Source organism: Pipra filicauda, unplaced genomic scaffold, assembly GCF_003945595.2.
Source record: "Pipra filicauda isolate LSUMZ 115617 unplaced genomic scaffold, ASM394559v2 scaffold254_size1108330_pilon, whole genome shotgun sequence".
Taxonomy (NCBI): Eukaryota; Metazoa; Chordata; class Aves; order Passeriformes; family Pipridae; genus Pipra; species Pipra filicauda.
In genome coordinates this window covers 93,545-114,291 of record NW_024104370.1, presented here as the reverse complement: position 1 = coordinate 114,291, position 20,747 = coordinate 93,545, and the positions used below count along the sequence as shown (strand labels likewise).

Sequence of the window (20,747 nt, the reverse complement as noted above, 5' to 3'; positions counted from 1 at the left end):
ACCTTTCTCTTATTTCCCAGAGATGTGTTTTAACAGTCATGTCAAAACTCTACATGTTATCAGTATATTTTGAATATTTTCTGTAAATACTTTATTAGTAATTGACATATTAAGCCAGCTTTTATTTCTTCAGTATATGAATATAAATGTTCCTCTCACCATAATAAATAATTCAAACTGAACAGGCATTTATAAATGAACCACATTTAAAATCAAATTTATCAAGCACTACTGAAAAGTTTAATGTAGGAATCTCATTTGTTTTACAAGCTCCACAACCAAGGATTATAATTATTTTAAAAATATTTTAAATTGCACTGGCATTTTCAGAAGAAATATTGAAGGCAGAAGAATTACAGAAGACATTTTTTCACTCCAAGATAAAGTTTTTTAAAAATTAATTGTCTGTCTAAAGTGCACACACTGTGTTTAATAGCATAAATGAAACAGTTTGAAAACAGACAAACCCAAGGGTGAGTTATGTTTTTATCCTGAAATTACAAGCTCCATGCTGGGATTAGTTACAGTACATGTAACCTACAGATAGAGTAACTCAGAGCTTATTAATACTCTGATAGTCATTTGTCTTTTAATTCCTGTTGCAGAATTTTAACAAGATAATTATGTTTTTCTCCACTTCTTCCTCAAAGCTGACTAATATTTTTAAGGAGAAGAAACAGTGATCTTGATTCCACCCCAGAAAGCACTATACCATCACAATATTGTAATAAAATATATAACAGTTGTCTGATTAGGAGACAATTGATTTGGTGCCATGGAGCAGAAATCACAGAACAACAGAGAAGTACTCGATTTCCTTCCCTCTCCCCAACTATCGTATGAACAATTAAAAGACTGAAAAGGAAGGAATAATGTAGAAATTATAACAGTTGTATTTGCTTTGCTCTTACAGTGAACACAGACCACTTTCTTTTACCAGAATACAATGATTAGGAAAATATAAAAGATTCCTTCCTGTACATTAGTGGCTGCATAAACATCTGTAGGGCATAGAAGCTGCAATTCCCAGAACAGACACTACACAGTGAAGTCCTAAACTGAGTTGATTGGTGAACTTCAAACGTAACACAGACACCTGAAAGTTGCCTAAAGGAAGATAATGCATTGTTCTATATCTAGGTTACCTCTTTTTTGTGTCACTGCACTGCTGTTGTCCTTTTGTACACTGCTCACAATGAACAATCAGAGAATTTGAGCCTGCCCCTCACTGCTGCATCTACCCCACTTTGGCTGCATGTGAGCATAAGGAAAGAAAGGGAGTGGCTGTGTGCAGTATTAAATTAACACAGGCTCTGTAATTTACTTACAGTCATGAGAGATTAATCATTGTTTTAAGCATAACTCTGTGATTAAACAGAAGAGTAGTCTTGATTTTCTTTTATTCTTATCTAGTGCACCCCTTGGTTTCTATGCCTGGACATTCAATTTCTCCTTTCTTACCTCCCTGCCTCTGTTCCCATCCATTTTACTCTACAGTTCTTCTAGTTCCATTCTTTCAGTTTCTTACATAGACAAAATTTCTATTTTCACAAAATAGAGTGTGACTTTACCTTGCTATTACCTCATTGTTTTCCTCCTCACATCTGTTTTTGATCTGTATCTTTGGTGCACATTTCACTTGATGCTAGATCTTGATTATACAGCTGACTAAACTGTATACTTTTGCAATCAATACAAAGCTGCATGACAGATTACATTACTAAACTGAATAATGTCTATAATTATTTTTATTAAAAGTCTACTAAATAAAACAGGCTAGAAAAAGAACACAGCCAACAACATCAAAGTGCAATCAATCTCAAAAGTTTTGTTAAAGAAGCAGAAACAGTTGCTGCTCCACTGTACCTGTGGCATTACTTAGTAACAGGCTGCCTATTAGAAGCCTCTTCACCTAAACAGCTTGGAGGTATGAAGTTTTAGGAGCAATAGGAGCCCTTTGAGAAGGTAGGAGAACACCTTCCCCTCAGGTAAGGCAGGTAGCAGAATGGGATCCGGGAAGCACAAAACAAGTGTCATAACAAGGTCTGTATTTGAAGGGCTTCAGCTCTGCTAAAGTGCAGCAAGCTACGTCAACCTTGTGAAGTCCTTGTAGCGAAACAAAAAAACCCAATTCTGCTACTGTTCAACCTCTCTGCTTCTTTATCCATATACTGCTCCTTTATGTATTAGGCTTTATAACTAAGTCTATTAATTATTAGATATACCATGAAACTGTTTTTGTTTATCTACAGAACATATTTTAGTTTAGCTGCATTTTAAGTGCAACAGAAAAGTGCCACAGAACTTTCATTCAGATGACATGTTGATGCCCCTTGACACAACCATAACAGAACCAACACATTTTTGAATCCCTGAAACTTTTCTCCCTTGCCTGTCCCTGAACTCCACCTAGATCCAACCAGGCCAGAGCAAAATATAGACTAGGAAATTAAGTATTTCTCACACACACACAAAAAAAAGAAACAAATTTACCAGTGGCAATGAACCAACACAGGAGGAAAATGGTCATGCAAAAATAACTCTGCTTACATCTAACTGAGGAATGGAGATACTTCTTTGGGACTTACTGGTTTGCTGCTGGGTACTAATGAGCAATTACACTGTGGGACCATAAGGCTTTTCTTGTCCTTCCCTTAAATTTCTTCTGGTCCAGTATACAGCTATGTAAATTTATCTTATATTTGTGAATTAGTTACTTATAATTTTATTCTTGAGTTAATATAACTGAATAACTAGGAGTGGGCAGTTTCCCCAGAGATTGGGAGGCTGTCAGATCCCGGTGACATAACCAAATACAATAGAGGTGATCTGATAGGACTATACAGTACAAATAAGAAGTGTGCAGCTGCTGAAGCCAGTCTTGATGCGCTCAGCACTGAGTTGAGAGGCCACATGTGTCATAATGACACAAGGCCTCTTTAGTTCCAAACTTGGTCCTAATTCAGGGATCTTGCATCAGACTGAGCTGTATGAGATAACCAAAGGACAATAACGTTAGATTTTTCAGAGAATGTCACACTTCGTAGAATTTTTCCTTCTGAATACTTAGGAATGTTATTCTCAACACGTGGTTTTTGCTTTCTATTTTTGCCATCTATTAATGCAGCTGCAGTGCTTGAATATGGTAGTGGGTAACATTCATGATTATTTTAAAAAATGGCAATTTGTTGAGTTTTAAAACTTTTATAAAAATTAATTAACCACTGAAAATGGGAGTGAAAAAAAAGAATTGCACAAAGTCAAAAAAAATCCCCAAACAGAGGAACATTTTCTTCTACTTTTATATAAATCTGGTTACTAAGACATGGTTTGCTAAGATATTTCTTGACTTTCTTGACTATCTGACATATATTATATACTGAGATATATCTATATCTGAGATATATATCTATATATCTGAGATATATATCTCTATCTCTTTCTGTATATATGCCACAACTTAAGTCTGTGGCGAAACCAATCTTTTTTTGCTTTTTTGCAAATATGTTCACTATTGGATACTTCTATAAAGAATGAGATTAGAAGGATATTTATAATTTTTCCAGTCCCTTCTTCCCAAAACTTGAACTTTGGTTGGTTGGGTTTTTTTGGTAGGGTTTTTTTTGTTTTGTTTTTTGGGTTTTTTAAAATCTTTTGTGAGAAGTGAAATGTAATATGTACAAGAATTATACATATTCAGGAGGAGACCATGAGATGACTTAATTTTTTTTTCAATGTCTAAAATATAAATTAAGCATATAAAAAAGGGAACATATCAGCAGATATGAGTAGTTTTGTTTTCCTCTGGACTTTTAAGAATGCATGCAACAACCAAAAAATGAACCAATTACCTACAGCTTAGAAAAATAAAAAGTCATTTTACATCTGCCTATATTAAAAGACTATTCATGTTCACTGGCGCTTAATTACAGCATATCTGACTATATTAACTGATATTTCTGATGTAAAGAATGGAAATTATTTTAGTACATTTCTGTTATTTGCAGTGGTGACAAAATTGCAAGTTTGTCTCAAGCCATTTAAATATTTTGTCAACACAATGAATTTTTTCTGAGTCTAATAAGGCCATTAGTTTATAAACATTTCTAAATTAATAAACAACAAAAGCAATTTATTCTTAATAGAAAAACTCCCCTGAACTATTCCTTTATGTTTAATATAACAGAAAATCCATTTCCACACTACAATCACTCTGCAGATAGAAAAGCAACAAATTAAAAGTCTTTGTAAATATCTCCTTTCTCAGTCAGTGAACAGAAAATACTCTCTTTTCCCACAAACATGGATGTATTATTTGTGGGCATTGCAATTTGATAGTATATAGCTTTTATGTTTACTTTATAAGTTTCTTTTATGATAATGAACCATATTTGACTTTTGGACATTTACTTTTATTTCATATAGTATTTTTGGTAGATATCTAAATTTACTGGAAAGAGGCTGTTATAGATAATAATCATGGGTATTTAGTTCAATATCAGTATTTCTTCTCATAAAGAAGTGTGAGGAGAAGTTACTTACCAAAGGTCTTCTCCCTGATATACTTCAAATAAAGTAGTGACGCACAGAAACAGATTTCTGAAGCCCAGGAGTTTCATTTTACCATCCTCTTCTATTCCTATTTTCCCAATGCACTTTTTCTTTAGAAACACTAACTTGGATTTTTCCTCTTAGAAATAACTCAAGCATTAGTCATTTTTTTATTTTTTGTGAGGTCATAATCACAGTTTTTAATGCAATTTTCAAGAGAACAAAGCTTGTTGTGAATCACTGGTCACAAAATTAATGCCTGAAACAGAGATGGATTAAATTTATTTCATATTAGTTGTAGGTAACAGAGCTAAACAAAAATTAGAATTATTTTCTCCTAATCCACTTTTAAAAAGGGAAAGATGATCTTTGCTAGAACATAACATAACCATTAATATTATTTTTTCAGTAACTTAATAAAACTTCATATGTAGCAATATAGAGATAATTAAATCAGTCATTTCATCGTGTTTCAACAATATCTTAATAATCCACAAAGACAAAAGTAATCACTCATATATTTAGCAAAAAAACTACTTAGATGGCTTGCAACTTTAAGATCTGCGCAAAGTCTAGGTTTTAACAATTTTGATTTTGATAGGTAGGAATGATTTTTCATATATTTCTTTCTAGAGCAAATATTAGAAAAAAGTAAAGCTTCATAAAAACAATTACCTTTAAACATTAATTTCATATTTTGCTAGTTCCTTTCATATGAACAAAAATACACAAGACAACACCTACTCTTGAGCTGTGTTATGCTGCAGGGTGGGCAGAATATCAAAAAACGCCTAAATGCTATTGACGTGAAATGTGGTATTGATTTAGATAGATCTTTGTGTGGCCCCAAATCTTCGTTCGCAAAGCCTAGCCATGTTTTGGCCTACAAGGGGGATTCTGTTACCCTTAAGAGTTATTAGCTGAAGATTTAGCATTATAATACTTGACTTAAAATGGTTACTAGAAGTATCTGTCATCACAACAAGACAGTGAAAGGATAACAGGAGGTAAAGTTTCAAACAAGGACTATAAAATGCATCTTGTGCCTGGAGGATAAAAACTCCACCTATTTCCAATAAGCTTCATATTTTGGTGCTCCTAAACTGCTGAAAAGTGGTATGAATAGCCATTACCATCCTTGCCCAGCAAATATTCAAGCAACTCTGTTCTCCTATAATAGCTTACAGAGTTTAATGATTTTGGAATAACTTGACTAAAAATACCATTTTGAAAATCATTGAACTGCAGTTCATAAACATGAGCATGCAGGAACATGATAGTGTTAGAAGAGTTACTGGAAGGAAATGAGGGAAGTTGGTCCTCTACTGTTACTTCTGGTCAGGTATGGGTACAAGCAGTGGGAGAGACTGGTGATCTGGGGAGAATACAAGGGTTCACTTAGGCTGGGTGAAGTACAGAGAAAAATTAAGAAATTCGTGTGAGGCAACTATGGAATCTGACAAGCTGATTTTATTCTGCCTTTATCTGCTGACAAGTAAGTACTCTTACCTCATCTTTTTCTCTTACAGTGATTCTTGTCAAAACACAAATTGCATAAGCATTATTTGACCCAATAACCAGAAACTTCATGAAATCAGAGACATTCTCGTATAATTTCATGCAATGTAATATCCGAGGAAGGTATTCCTACATACTTTACTACAACTCCATACCTTAAGAAACTCTGCAGTATAATGGAAAAAAAAATGGCATTTACATTGGTAGCAAAGCTATCTGGAGCATAGATGTATACAAAAAATATACTACTATCAAAGTTACTGCAAAATAAAATGAGAAAAAATAAAACACAGTACAGATTATGTCACATCTGTCAGTCCTAGGATAGCTTTTTGCTTGGGACAGTGGGAACCAGTCACTCCAGAGCCTTACACACAAACACACAATTGCACCTGCTACCTTTCACAGCTAAGAATTATATGCTTTTTATACACAGGTGTTTCCCCTGCAGTTTTGCCTTTTCATAGTACTTAGACTATACAGACATAAATATGGGGTTTGTGGTTGAGGTAGGGAATAAAGGAAAACATGTTTTCAGCAGGAATTCTCAGTGCAGCAGTGAAAATATGGTTTGGGCCACTCAGAGCAGGTTTGATATTTATGTGTCGATTCCATGACTTCCTCTACCTAATCTAAATATGAAGAGTGTATGTGCCTGAGTTCCTCCTTTATTTTTCGTAAGGTCCACAAAGACAATTCCTGTTATGTGCATTATTGGCATGCTAGACAACCTTTGGAAGGTCAGTATACCATAAAACTGTAGTAAATTACTTCAGTCAATAACAAAAATACAATGAATGTCAAACTAGGGACTCTAGCAAAAGGACCTGACACAGTCCTAGGCTGAGATGTACTGAATGGTCTTTTCCACTCATAGCAATCAGGTAAGAGGAGCTCCCTCTCTGGTTACTAATTCTTTTTAGGAGCTTCCTGCATTGTCAGGCAGGATGACAGGATGTCAGGCCTCTAGATATGAGTTTGGAAGCACTAGGAGGAAAAAAAGATAAGCCATCTTTTCCATCACACACATTACACATTTTCCATCACACCCTCCAGAAAAAAAAAGCTGATTGATGTAGCCTGAGATTTTTTCAGCAATTAATTTCTTTTACTTTCTCATCAGCACAAGAGAAGAATTTAGTTGGGGATGCAAAAAACAAAACACACCTTGTTTTTTTATACGTTTGAGGCAGGCAGAGGGAAAAAAATTCAGGAAGTTTTCTAACAATGTTTTTCTTACACCACTGCCTCTACAGTTCCATATAGGAAGTAATATTTTCATTGCTGTTTATTAAATGTAATGCTTAATGCATTGAATGATGTGTTACTAACGTAATCAGTAAGAGAGAGGGGATGTGGAATGTGTCTGAGATGGCTTTCCAAGTGAACTGTCTTTTTATGATTTCCTGAGTAACCTCAGTTTTCAATATTAATATTTTATCAGTGAGAGAAACAATTCTGCCCTCATTACACTTTTGAAATGTGTGATGGTATATAAATCTGGCATCTTTGTGCTAAATGACATAAGCAGTATTTTTAAAATAGCTAAAACTTGTCTCTGAGAGCTAGAAGCCTGGGTTCCCATAGATCCAGTCACTGATATTGGACAGAGCAACTATAAGAAAACATAAGTTTTCTTATCTTTAAGCTATGAACAAAAATATTCTCCATACCCTTCCACATTTCCCCTAATTTTTTAAAAAAGAGATGTGAAATCTGATACAGGGCAGGATTTAAATTGTTTGAAGTACATTTGAGATTACATATAAGCTGAGATCCAGATGGAAGGAATTTCAAACCAGGCATAGAGGTTTCATCTGTGATTGCCTTGTAGTGCTTTTTCTCATGCAAAATCCGTATAAAGTAATTAGATTACATTAGGTAGGATGCAACTCAGTCTTTCAGTGGTCTTTCAGTGGTGAAAGACTGTGAATGTCTCATCAACTGTCAATTGCGATTAAAGAGTTTTCATGTGATGAGAACACAGAAAGTGCTTGGACACGTGCAGTCATTCTTACTACCTAATTATAGTTTGACTTTGAACATAGGAATCTTACTTGATTAGCCATAAAAACCTAAACTCTATCACAGCAATGTGTTTTATAACCTGGACGTTCATCAGGAGTTTAAGATAAACTTAAACTACCAGTAGGAAATAAAAACTCCCACCAATAAGAAACTATTTCAATTATCTCATCACAGAAGATGAGGTTAGTGGTGGAGTAAAGATGGAATACTTTACAAAATATTTATAGGAAGATAAGCTGACACGATGGAAGAGAATTGCTTTGAAAGAGAACCTAACAGACACAAAATAGTAGGAATAAAGTGGTCTGGTTTTGCAGCAGAATATAATCAGATATTGATATCATTAAAATATCAACAGCCTGTGCTGTTCTACATAGAAATGATTTGGAAAATAACAGAGTAACAAAATAACAAAGTAAAAAAATACGTTGATATTACAAAGGTTACTTGACAGCCCAAACTGCACCAATTGTGAAGGGCTAATGGGTTCTACAAGCACCATTAAGGAAGGTATCAAATACACTGGTGGAAACAAACTATGCAAAATACAAAGAAAAAAAAAATTCTTATTGCTTGCAGAATCCTGAGAAGTATAGCTCTCTGAACAGGATAAAACCCAGACATTTTAAAACTGGCTTATTCAAACCTGTTTTCGGAATCTTTAGAAAACAAGGTAAAAGAGCACAGTAATTTTTACAGAGAATTTCTGTGATCCTTAAGTTAGAAGGTCTTTCCATACCTTCCATATCTTTTAGTGATAACTGTGAAATAAGTGCATTAGCCTTAATGAGGACAAGTGGAAAGTGGAAGGATCTGCTAAGACACTGAAAGCAAGCACAGCACCACAAGGGGTACAATGGAAGACACTTGGCAATAAAACTGACAGTGAAATTTAATGCCAAGAAGCACAGAGTCATTTTGCTGACTGCAGAGACTTATAGAGCAAAAGGTGAAAGCCTAGAGAAATACTTCAGGTCCAACCAGCTATAAATTTTGTGATGTGAGCTCCTACCCTCATCTTCAATCCAGGTATCTTTCCTCCTTAACTGATAAGTAGAATAAAATATCAGACATTCTGGCATGCTACAAATCAATTTCTATTACTCTACGGATCAAGATAATTCATCTTTGTCATACTTCAAACTGTTCAATCTAGAAGACACTCTTTGGTTTTAATTTTTTGCTTATTCTACAGGAAGTGGTTTTGTTTTGAAATTATGTCCAAAATTCCCATGTTTAATCAAATATACACTAATGTTCAAGCAGTTAAAAAAGAATGACTCACTATCAATAAAACAGTCATTTCCCTATATTCACTCTATTGTTTATCATGACATTATTGTTTGCTTTGCATGAATGGTTTCTGTAATATTGACTCAATTTATGTCAATCTGCATTTTTACACATCCTTGAACAGCTTGCTTTTTTTTTTCTGAACGCTAGAAGTGCTGTCAGTCTTTATTTACTTTCCACTGAAAGCACCGACTCTCTACAATAAAATTCAGAAACGACAGAACAGAAGCTTATTTAAAATACTCCTGTGGACATAACCAAATAATAAATATTTGAAGTTTTGAATACCTGTTATTTTGAATATGTAAGTATTTCTTTCCCAGGCAACAGAAGCTGAGGACTTGCTTCGAAGGGTGCAGCTGCACACAGCCCATTGAAAGCAATACTGACCTGCTAATTAAAATTTTTTATCATAAGAAGCTAAGTACTTAGACCTTCCATTTCAAAATCTAGTGAGATTTTGAACAGTATTTCACAGCCTAGAGGATGAGAGCAAAAACCATACAGATATCTTCAGTTATCCTTCAAAGGGTGTCCAATAGCAAAGAGTGGTGGCAGATCTTGAGACTGGTGGCAAATTGACCTTGATGAGAGATCAAGGAGGGATGAAAATCCCTTCCTTTCCTCAAGACCAGCCTTACTCCTGAGGCTTTGGCACATGCCTCAAAATAATATCTTCATGCTGGGAAGATGATTCCTCTAGTAGAAAAATCAAAACAAGAGAAGTACTGGAAACAGAGAGATATTCCTGCTTACAGTCTGTTCAAGGCAACTGTTTTTCCATTTCTGAGACAGGAAAATCTGAAATTTAACATTGTTAAGTTGCCTTCCGAATCTGAACATTCCCGAAGATTCCTTACGTCAGTCCACCTTCAGCATAGAACAGTGTGGCATCCAGCACAGCACAGATTATTTAGTCTATAGTGTCATCTGTTCATGAGTATTATTTTTTAAGTAAAAATTACTCCAAATAAAGGAACGTGTGCTCTGATTTACACAGTCAGGGAAAGAATATCTAATACAGGAAGTTTTCATTAAAAAATTTTAGTGCAGATCTTTTTGAATGGAAAAAAGAGGCACATGATCCTAAATAAGTCTGGAAAGCTATCTAATCATGCTGAATAAAACTGATATCCCAAATATTATGATAGGAGCTATTTTTTTTCCGGGAGGACTTCTGGCTAACTCATATATCAAAGTGAAGAGTCAGTAACAGGGCTGAGGTTACCATGACTGTTTTCATGTTTTAAAATGCCCTTCTTGTCAGTTCCAGGTACACCATACAGATTACTTCTCTATGTCTGTGAACTGCTGTGAAGGTTGAATATATTTTCAGTATATTTATTACAGAACACTTTACCCTGTCTGCATATAAATAATACCTACTCTTACCAATGACAAATTAAACATCAAAGACGCTTTTCTAGATTATCAGATACATTGATTTGTACTCTCCTATATTTACAATAGACTTCAAGTGCATCTTTAGCAATGAAATAAGTTGTTACTGCCTTCCAGCATTTTTCTGAGGAAAACCAGGTTTAGTGAGTAGTAACACCATTTATTTTAAGATAAACCTCTATTTTGTATTTCACAGATTACTCCAACTAACTTCCTCAGGCCCCTTTTCAACAAAAGAGCTGCAAGACACATGCCAAGTATGGAGGAAACACACTAAGCCTGAGGCAGCTCCTTCCCTACCCTACCCTTTCAAGCTACAGTCATTCCTTCAAAAGGCTGTTGTGTTATTGCTGAAGAAGAAACAGCAGGAAATGTCACATTTTGTTCTAATAAATACGTAAAGTATTTATGCTATTAAAAATAACTATCAGTTAATAAACAATTGCCAGCAATAATTCAAGCCAAAATGTGACAAACTGTTACATTAGTTTAAATTCATAAAGTTTGTTTGTCAGATATTGAATATTTTTTTCTTATATACTATAGGCTTTCCTCCCTAGAACAGAATTTGACTTGAGATATAACTTTCAGTGGAAAAATAGGAGGGCACGAACTATCTTTTCAGGTAAGAAGAAAATGTCTCTTCTCTTTTTGTTCACTTAGTAAATGCTGGGCAGGATCTCTAGCCAGGGTATTAAAGTCTCCACTTGAATGCTCTCTTCTGACAGCTTGAAGTTACAGTGCCAGCTCCCAGAAAAATGCAATACCTGCCAGGGGATCATTAATCTTTCCTACTGATATCTTCAATCAGGAAACATTACTTGGAACAAGATCTGGAAACTGGGCATTTCATGTACCCACTAAGAGTGTTAACTATTTAGAAAACAATGTTTTAGGAGAATATAACATCATCCTAAGCAAACTTGTTTCTAAAGAAAGGTTTGGCAGGACACACTCATTCAATCTGACTTCATTCACCCATGGTTCTGACATAAAGCTTCCCCTCCAGACCCTTCATCATTCTGATGGTTTTATTTTAGTTTACCTGAAACTGACTCTTCTCCTCTGACCCATGTTCTTACCTCAGAAACCATTTGGAACAAGAATCAGCTTCTGATTACAATACTCAAGATATATCAAGGATTCATCTCAATATATGAAATAATTTTTTTTACAGTTAAAACAATCATTCACTGGAACAACCTCTCCAGGAACTTGGTAGAGTCCCTGTCACTGAAAGTTTCCAAGACACAATTGGATTGCTGTATAATCTCATCAAGGCTGTCTTTCCCAGGAAAGGTTGGACTGGATGATCTTTAGGTTTACCTTCCAACCTGGGAGGTCTTGTGGTTCTGTGTTCCTGTGATTCCAAATTCAGAGGTGTTGTTTCTGGATGGAAGGATGGGATCTGACCCAGGCTCTACCAGATTTTGTGTGACTGCTCTGTTAGACCTGATACTATATCTCTTTACAGTTAATTATTCCAAGTTAGCTCTTAACAGAGCTCCCATTCCCAGAATTGAGTATTGATATTGAGTACATGCATTAGACAGAATATGCAGATCCCTTCATGTTCTGGATTATTGCTTTAAACCCTAAACTAATGGATATAAGTGGTAATGTCATTGCTTTAATATTATGTTAAGTATTTTCTTATAAATCCCTTTAAGTATTTTCTTATAAAAAAGTTAATTTTGAGTTACCTTGAAAATGATGAATACATAGTCTTAATGATTAAACACACATAATTTTTGAAGACTCTGAGCTGTATAAATTATGGGGTAGATTACTAACTTTTGCAACTTAACTCTGAAGCAATTTTTTTTCCCAATAGATATTCCATTATAGAGGAACTACAGTATACTATTTCTTTGTTTATATCTTTTTAAAGTACTTATATGAATTATACAGTACTCACTTCATCACAATACTGTGCATTTATTAAAAAAAAAAAAAGAAACCTGCTCCAATACAATTCTCCATATGTGGACTACTACTGTAGAAAATCTATCCAGCCAAAACACTAAAATAAATACATGATCTAAGAAAATAATTGTACAATAGATCTGATTTCTAAAACCTATGAATTGTTTCACCTGACATCTTATGTTATAAACCATTGTATATTCAAAAACTGTGAAGAAAAGAAAAACAGAATATTTCATTGCAGTTCAGCCACTTGCCTTAATTTTGAAAAGAGTAGGTAAGGCCTCTTCACTGTATGCAGTCACTCAACAAAAAATCTAGACTTGCATACCTGTAAGATAGATAAAATTCACACCAAAATAGCTAAATACTGCAGACTGTAGGAAACTGTTAAAAACAAATCTGTAGAAATAATTTATCAATCTCTTGTTAACACAAAATCATCTGGTTTCATTAAGTACTTCATTAAGAAAATAACGTGAATTTTCAAACTAATTCAAGCTTTTTAAAATTATATTTTAGTTTATTATTATCCTTTTTTGGTACTAATCATCTGGGTCATGTAATGCATGTTAGTCTCAAACTTCCGAGACCAACAAATAGTTCAAATAACGTTACATTCACCTAATGAAGATAATCTTGGCAAATGAGACAATACATTCTGCAATATCATAAAATGTGCTTCTAAAGCTTTTTTTGTGGCAAGTGTCATGTTTCCTATGATACAGTCCAGTTGTTTTTCTTCAGCAGATTCATATCAAGTACTGTGGAGTGTTTGAGGGAGCCAGTGACAGAAGTATTCTCCACATCCATTCCATCTTTCTCTAGCCTTGTTTGATCATTACTTCACAGCCTCATCTGATATGTTATACCATTCCACCACCATTTTATCTGCTTATCTGCTGATTGCTTTCCTGACACTTTGCCCTCCAGTAATACCAGCTCTGATTGTTATCCCATCTTTTGCTAAAATAGAAAAAGAGTTTCAGTTTTGTCTCTCAGATGTGTATATTGAATGTCGATTGTACACTAAGTCTTCAAGTATCTACCCACTAGTAGTTCCAAACTTTGGCTGTGACAGACAAGCAGGTTCAAAAAGGAAAAGACATAAAGAAGATTATTTGAGCACACTCTGTTTATCAGGCATGCAAATCGTAAACCAAATAATATCTATATATTTTTCATAGAGTTCTTCTTATATGGATCCTCTATCAAGTGGTTTGACAATCAAGACACAAATAAATAGAGAAATAAATTTGAAGGTTGAATATATTCTATATGAGGAAAAAAATTCTCTCTTAACTGCAGTAATGTTCTAGTGGCAATTTAAACCAGTTATGTCACCCAGCCTAATGACCAAAATAGAGAATGAAAACACTCAGCAGTTCACAGAGATGAAGGATTCCTCTGAAAATGTGAATAAAATCTGGTCACATAAACCAGAAGTTCCTCACATGTGGAACTGATTTGACCCACTGGCTGTGGCAGGGTAGATATGAACATGTGCAGGCACTGCTGGCTACATTTTTGACACTCTGTTTAGCACATACTGTTGTGCTGAGATCTCTGTCAAAATGTGCATCTGAATTAATTTCCCTTATCTATTGACACATGTGAAGCTACACACACGTAAAGCTGGTTGTATTTCTTGTTGTAATGCTCAATAAGTACTTGAAAGGAAAGATCCATGCTACCCATCCAGCACTGCTCTACCCAGTTATGAAGCGAGTGTGAAGAGAATAGTCACAACGTGGATTTTCATTTCAATTAAAAACAAACAAACAAACAAACAAAACAAAGCCAAAACAACAAATTACCTCTCTCCTTCATAAACATGAAACAGTGAGATTGTCAACTCTCACAAGCTGCCCAGAGATTTGGGTTTTCTTTATGGTTTCAGGCAGGAATTGACATTTCGGTGTGCAATGTCATGAAGATCCAGAAAAGTGTACTGAGACTATCTTTCTGAAATAATGACAAGAATGGCAGATGGAGCTTAATAAGCCATGCTTATGCTTTCAGGAGATTATGAGGGAAATTAAGACAAATATAATGTTGCAGAAATTAGTGCAACAATTCTTGCAGCATACTGAAACATTTGTATGATAGTCCAAATATAAAACTTTAATATTTTTGCATTCTTTCCTTCTCAGAACAGTAAAATGCCAGAATTTTTTGTTTCCAGATTAAAAAAGAAAAAAATATCTCTTACCTTTATGTGAAATATCTGGATATTACTAAATTAAATACTATCTAAAGCACTGCTTTTGATGCACTGTGCAATCAGAGATCTTTTATTTTTATTATTTTGAAATATATAGTTTCAGAGTAATCACTGATTTAGGTGACTACATGTGATAATTAGAACAAAGTAAGAGGTTTCCCAGAAGACTTTTACAGAAAGTATTGCTTCTATTAAGCCTGTTTTCATGGAGATATTATTTAGAATCTCTGTATTTTAACTTATCCAAAATTAACATATTTATTTCAGATCATAGTGTTCATTAGGAACACTAGGTAGTATTTATTTCCTTTTACAGTTCTGTTCAGGTCCTCAAGGCTCACTCTTCCAAGTGGGATTCTTATGATATGCCTCAGAAATTTTGTTCAAACAGAGATTTATAGCAGACAAAACCAACAGGGATATATGACACCTTGAATGGTATTTCTTAAAGCAAACAAGCAGTACAAGAAGAGAGTTAAAGTTAACCTGAGTAGAATATCTACCTCATAACACCCTCTTTCCCTCCCAAATGAGGAAAGAATTAAGAATAAAAGAAAAAATATTTTAACAATAAGAAATTAAGAATATTTTAAAGTAATCAATTTTGTGGACAGTTATTATTCTTTAGGGAAAATACAAAAAAAATCAGTGCTTATCTACTGGAAACTCTACTTCGGTACAAAAACAAACTTTTAGAAACAAAAGAAGAAGGGAATACTATAAGTGAAAGTAAACTTTAATGTTTTTATTCCACTCAGGGGAAAAAATGAAACATAAATATATCCTGTAAAGACTACTGAAAAGATGACTCCAGATAAGAAATCAAATCCTTTCTGTCAAGGTCAAGGAAATATGTTTTTATCCTCTCTTAAATTTATTTTGCATAACCCATGGAAAGATGAACAGAATTGAGTAGAAGACAGTGTGTTGTCTGAAACACACTTGAGAACTATTGCAAAGGTATTATATCAATGTTCTCCCACATCTTATTTTATTTCTGAAGTGGTGCATAACTGTTTATATATTATTGCTATTGTTTTGTAGTTATCTCTAATATATCATTACCTTCATGTGAAATTGTCTTGAAAGCATAAATTTCACATAATTGCAGCATGTTAGTAATCAATTTGGTTTATATACTTCAGATATACTTCTGTCTGTGTCATCAATGCCTTTTTTTGCACTCACGACATCATCTCTTTCATACTGGACTCCTTTTTGGGCGTCACAGCTCTGAGTAAGTATTTAGAATTTTAAATTAAATTATCTCACATGTCATAATTTGGAGATGTATTAAAACATATTATAAAAAATCTCACAGAGAAGAAAAAATCTAAACACAGGATTTTGAAGGTAGCATAACAGTTTGTTTTCCTTAGTTAAAATGTTTTTTTGGCTTGCTTGGCAATAATGAAGACAATTAGTTTTGAAGTGCTGCATTATATTCTATAAAATGAGAACTGCAGTATTTTTTCTCCAAATAGTCACATGCTGGAGACAGAGTGGCAATAAAGCATCTTTATAAAGTATTTTTTCAATTTATAATAAGTGTGAAAGAGGTATGAACATTATCCAGGAATAAGGCTGTGACATTGTGGAAAGTTTTAGCACACCTGTTACATTGTGCAAAAGTACATTATCTGGAATTCTTCCCAGGACTGTGTCCCCACCGCCTTAAATGTCACCGGGGGAAAAAACCTTCTTCCCCAGGACCTTGCACTATCTCCTACTATCTCACTGCAGTGCTAGCAGTAGATGAATTTGCTGTGGCCAACAGGTCTTCCAGCTGTGATTCCTGACAGAAATAAAGCTGAGGGAGATAAATCAAGTGCTGGGAAGACACCTCCGGGGAGGGATTAAATACATGAGTTTACAACTAGAATAAGAGATTTCAGAGGCCTGGTAGTGTGGCAATAGGTTTATCTTGCTCCAAAGGCATCTTTTGCAGAAGGACAAGTGACATTCTTAAAACAACTGCAACTACAAAAGCCAATGCACCCTTTAGAGCAAATAATTATTTATTTCTGAGGTATTTTTTTGACCTTTTCTTGTTCTCTGCTTTCTGAACTTGTAACTGAATGATGGACCTAACCTAACCTCTACTCAAAAGTGTATAGCTTTTCTTCCTGGTACTTTGTGTTGTAGAAATCTCATAAAGTGCATATCTTATACTCTTCTGCTATTTCTTATAATGTTTATAGAGTTGAAAAAAATTTCACTGATACAAAAAATTACAAAAGCAGAGTAAGCACTATTTAAAGGTATTTCATTTATGTTTCATGAATAATTTATATGCATTTTTATAAACAAAAGGGGTATAGTCCATATTAAATAAATAGTTGTTTAAAGTTCAGAATATAACTATAAAGTATATGTAAAAATTTATATTAAATTATACTTGTCAACCAACCTTGGTGAGTTATATAATTATTGTCTTACTAAATATGCGGTTTCTATATTACCAATACACAGACCTCGGTCTGTTTTCATAATACAGTTTTTAGATGCAATCTTAATGAGTAGGTTTGCTGAACTGTAGAGCACTATCAATGGTACAGGAAAGGTTGCATACAGATAATTATAAGAATACCATCAGTACCAGTTTCCTTCCTCCTCTACCATCTCTTCCCCCTTGCTCCCACCTAACACCCAAAGAAGTTATGAGCCTGCAAAAGGAAAAGCAATTATACAGAAGGATTATATGCTATATGGGGAATTCAGAATCATGGCTAGTATCAAAATGGTTGAGACAAAAGCAACAAGTGTGACAATCTGCACTACAATTCTTCCCACCATCAACTGTATTTTTCAAGTTCAGATATCCTCCCGTAGGCTTCAACAGTTGAAATAAAGCATGTATTACAGTTCTTGATAATATATGTTAACTTTATGTATTATGAATATGTACATTGTCTTCCTTTTCTGAACTTGCAGTTTATTTAATTACAGACTGCTGGCTTTGCGTATCAAACTGCAGAGGTGAGTGTGTTCTTCTGTTTAGAGAATTACAGACTGGGCTTAATTTACTTCAGTTTGGTATTTCATGACCTAAAATGTGTGAATTTCTTCCACTTAATTTTAAAGTATTCCTGTTGAACAATGTATCTTTTCTGACCCTTTATTAAATTATCTGTAGTCTTTTAAAAGAATAGAGGCGAAGTGGGTTTCATTCTTGCAATACATGGTTTTAAGGTATCCTTATGAACATCCAATATAAACTTGTCTGACAGTTTCAAACTTCATTATATGATAACTAGTTGAGAACAGTACCAGTATTGTGGTTTAATCCCAGCTGGTAACTAAGCACCACACAGCCAATCACTCACCTTTCCTGATGGGATGGGTGAGAAAATCAGAAAAATAAAAAAAATCATGGATTGAGACAAAAACGGATTAATAGGTAAAGCAAAAGCCATGCACACATGCAAAGTAAAACAAAGAATTCACTTTCCATGGTCAGGCAGGTGTTCAGTCACCCCTAGGAAAGCCGGGCTCCATCACACATAACAGTGATTTGGGAAGACAAATGCCATCACTCCAAACGTCCTCCTCTTCCTTTTTATTCCCTGGGATTTATATGCACAGCATGATGTTGCATGGTATGTTTGGTCAGTTTAGGTCAGCTGTCCTGGCTGTGGCCCCTCCCAACAGCTTGTGCACCCTCAGCCTCCTTACTGTCATGGCATTATGAGGAGCAGAAAAGGCCTTGATGCTGTGTAATCACTGCTCATCAGTAAAGAAAACATCTTGCGTTATCAATGCTATTTCCAGCACAAATACAAAACACGGCCCCATACTAGCTACTGTGAAGGAAATTAACTGTACCCCAGGCAAAACCAGCACATCCAGAAATATGAGTAGCAGCAAAAAACGGATTCCATTTTGAGTCGGTAGAGAATCTAAAATCATGAGCACAAGTTCTGTGGTTATTGTTGAAAATACTGTAGATATTTACTAACCATCAACTGCCTGTAGTGGAAACACTGCCTTCATTCTTCTTTTATCATTTGCTGTCATTCCTATTGTTTGATTCAACCATGTTTTGAATCTGATTTTCATGAATTTAGCAGAGTGAAACATGTAAAAGCTTCATAAAGAGTTTTTGTTGAACTGAGAAACAGATGGAAGTAAGCAAACAATAACAGTGTCAATACGTCAACAAATTATAGGTTGTCTCTTGAGACTATCCCACCGGGCTCAAATTCATTACCTTTACTTACATGGAATAATTACACAGATTTAATTTCACAAGAGGCTACATACAAAGTAGGGTATTAAATGCTACTAATGAATGTAGAATCAGGCCCACTGACAGAAACAAGAGTGCAATCATTGCTCTGTGCAAGATTTGCTGAAACGAGCCAAATACTGGTATTCTAAACATACAATCTCTATTTATACACTTGAACTTTACTGGTAACCAATTTTTTAAATCTTACGTGCATACTGCCTATTCAGCTCATGTATTTTGTGAATTATGTATGTTGCTTAAATCCACGTGAAACTGTAAAATCTTTGTGACATGATGAAGGGAAACACATGTGAACAAAATGTTTATGATAGATTTTACACATATATCTTTTATTAACAAAGCACAGGTCTCATTATACATGCAAAGTCTCCAAGATTAGATGACTCAGTTAGGAGATCCTTGGGTTTGATTCATTGCATCAAGAATAATCAATAATAATATCATCAGTTTGCAATATTTTGTAATAGAAGAGTTATTAAAGTAATTATATAATATATTGGGGTTTTTTACAAATGGAAAGTTCTTATGAAAGCTGTACCCAAACTAAGGTGGCTCTTCCAAGCATATAGAAACATCATCCAAGCATGAAGAGAAGGAATAACGAAAGGTAGAGCTTAACTGTAGTTGAATTTGGCAGTGGAAGTGATTGATAAGAAAAGCCTCTATCATCACTTTGCCAAGCCAAAGATAGACTGTAAAAATATGTTCCTACAGGTAGATAACTTTATGACTAAGGCCACAGAAATAGAACAGGTTCTTTCTAGGTTCTTCCTCTTTGTCTTTAGTGATAAACCTCTCCTCAGGCTCCCAGGCCTCAGCCTCAAGTCAGTGTGGCATAGGAGAAACACAACTCACAGCAGAAGAATGAAATAGGGAGCACATAAACAAACTGAACACCTACAAGCCCATGAGATCCACTGGTTTATACCCAAGGTGGTTAGAAGTGCTGGGTGATACCATTGTGAAGTCTTGTTCAAAAGGAAAGTTTCCTCAGGATTGGGAAGAATGAATTATGCCCATCTTCAAGAAAATCAAGAAGAATCTGGGCAAGTATGTATAGTTGTCCTGACCTTAGTCCTGGGGAAAGTAATACATCAAATTTTCTTGGAAACCACATACAATGATAAGAATGACAAGAAGATGTTTGAGAATGGTCGGCGTGGACCCCTACCCCAAACACAAAAAAACAAGTCAAGGTCCCACATTTGAGACCGTCTCTGTCCTACCCCAAAGAAACCACTTTTTTTTCCTCCAAGTATTGTTTTCTCTGTATAAATATATATTTTTTTTTGCTTTCCTCTAAAAACTAGGATGTGCTAAATTTATAAGCTGATGCTGCTATGTGTAAAGTCTATAGTTATTGGACATAGTCCAGTTTACACCAGTGTAACTAAAAGACTTGAGGTTTTTATGGTGATGGATTTTTGTTTACAGTTCAAAAGGGAAAACACAATTTGATTTACAGGGTTTGAAATGATTTATGTAGCATTTTCTGCCTGCTGTAATCAAAATTGAAGAACTTATATTATGATCTGTACACAGTGATCTAAGATC

General features: G+C 34.6%; 1 long non-coding RNA gene across 1 annotated transcript in view; it reads right to left on the bottom strand.

Annotated features, from left to right (window-relative positions):
* Nucleotides 1-20,747, bottom strand: part of LOC113995351 — an 85,194-nt gene that overhangs the window by 49,015 nt on the left and 15,432 nt on the right. The gene's annotated exons all lie outside the window — the stretch shown is intronic.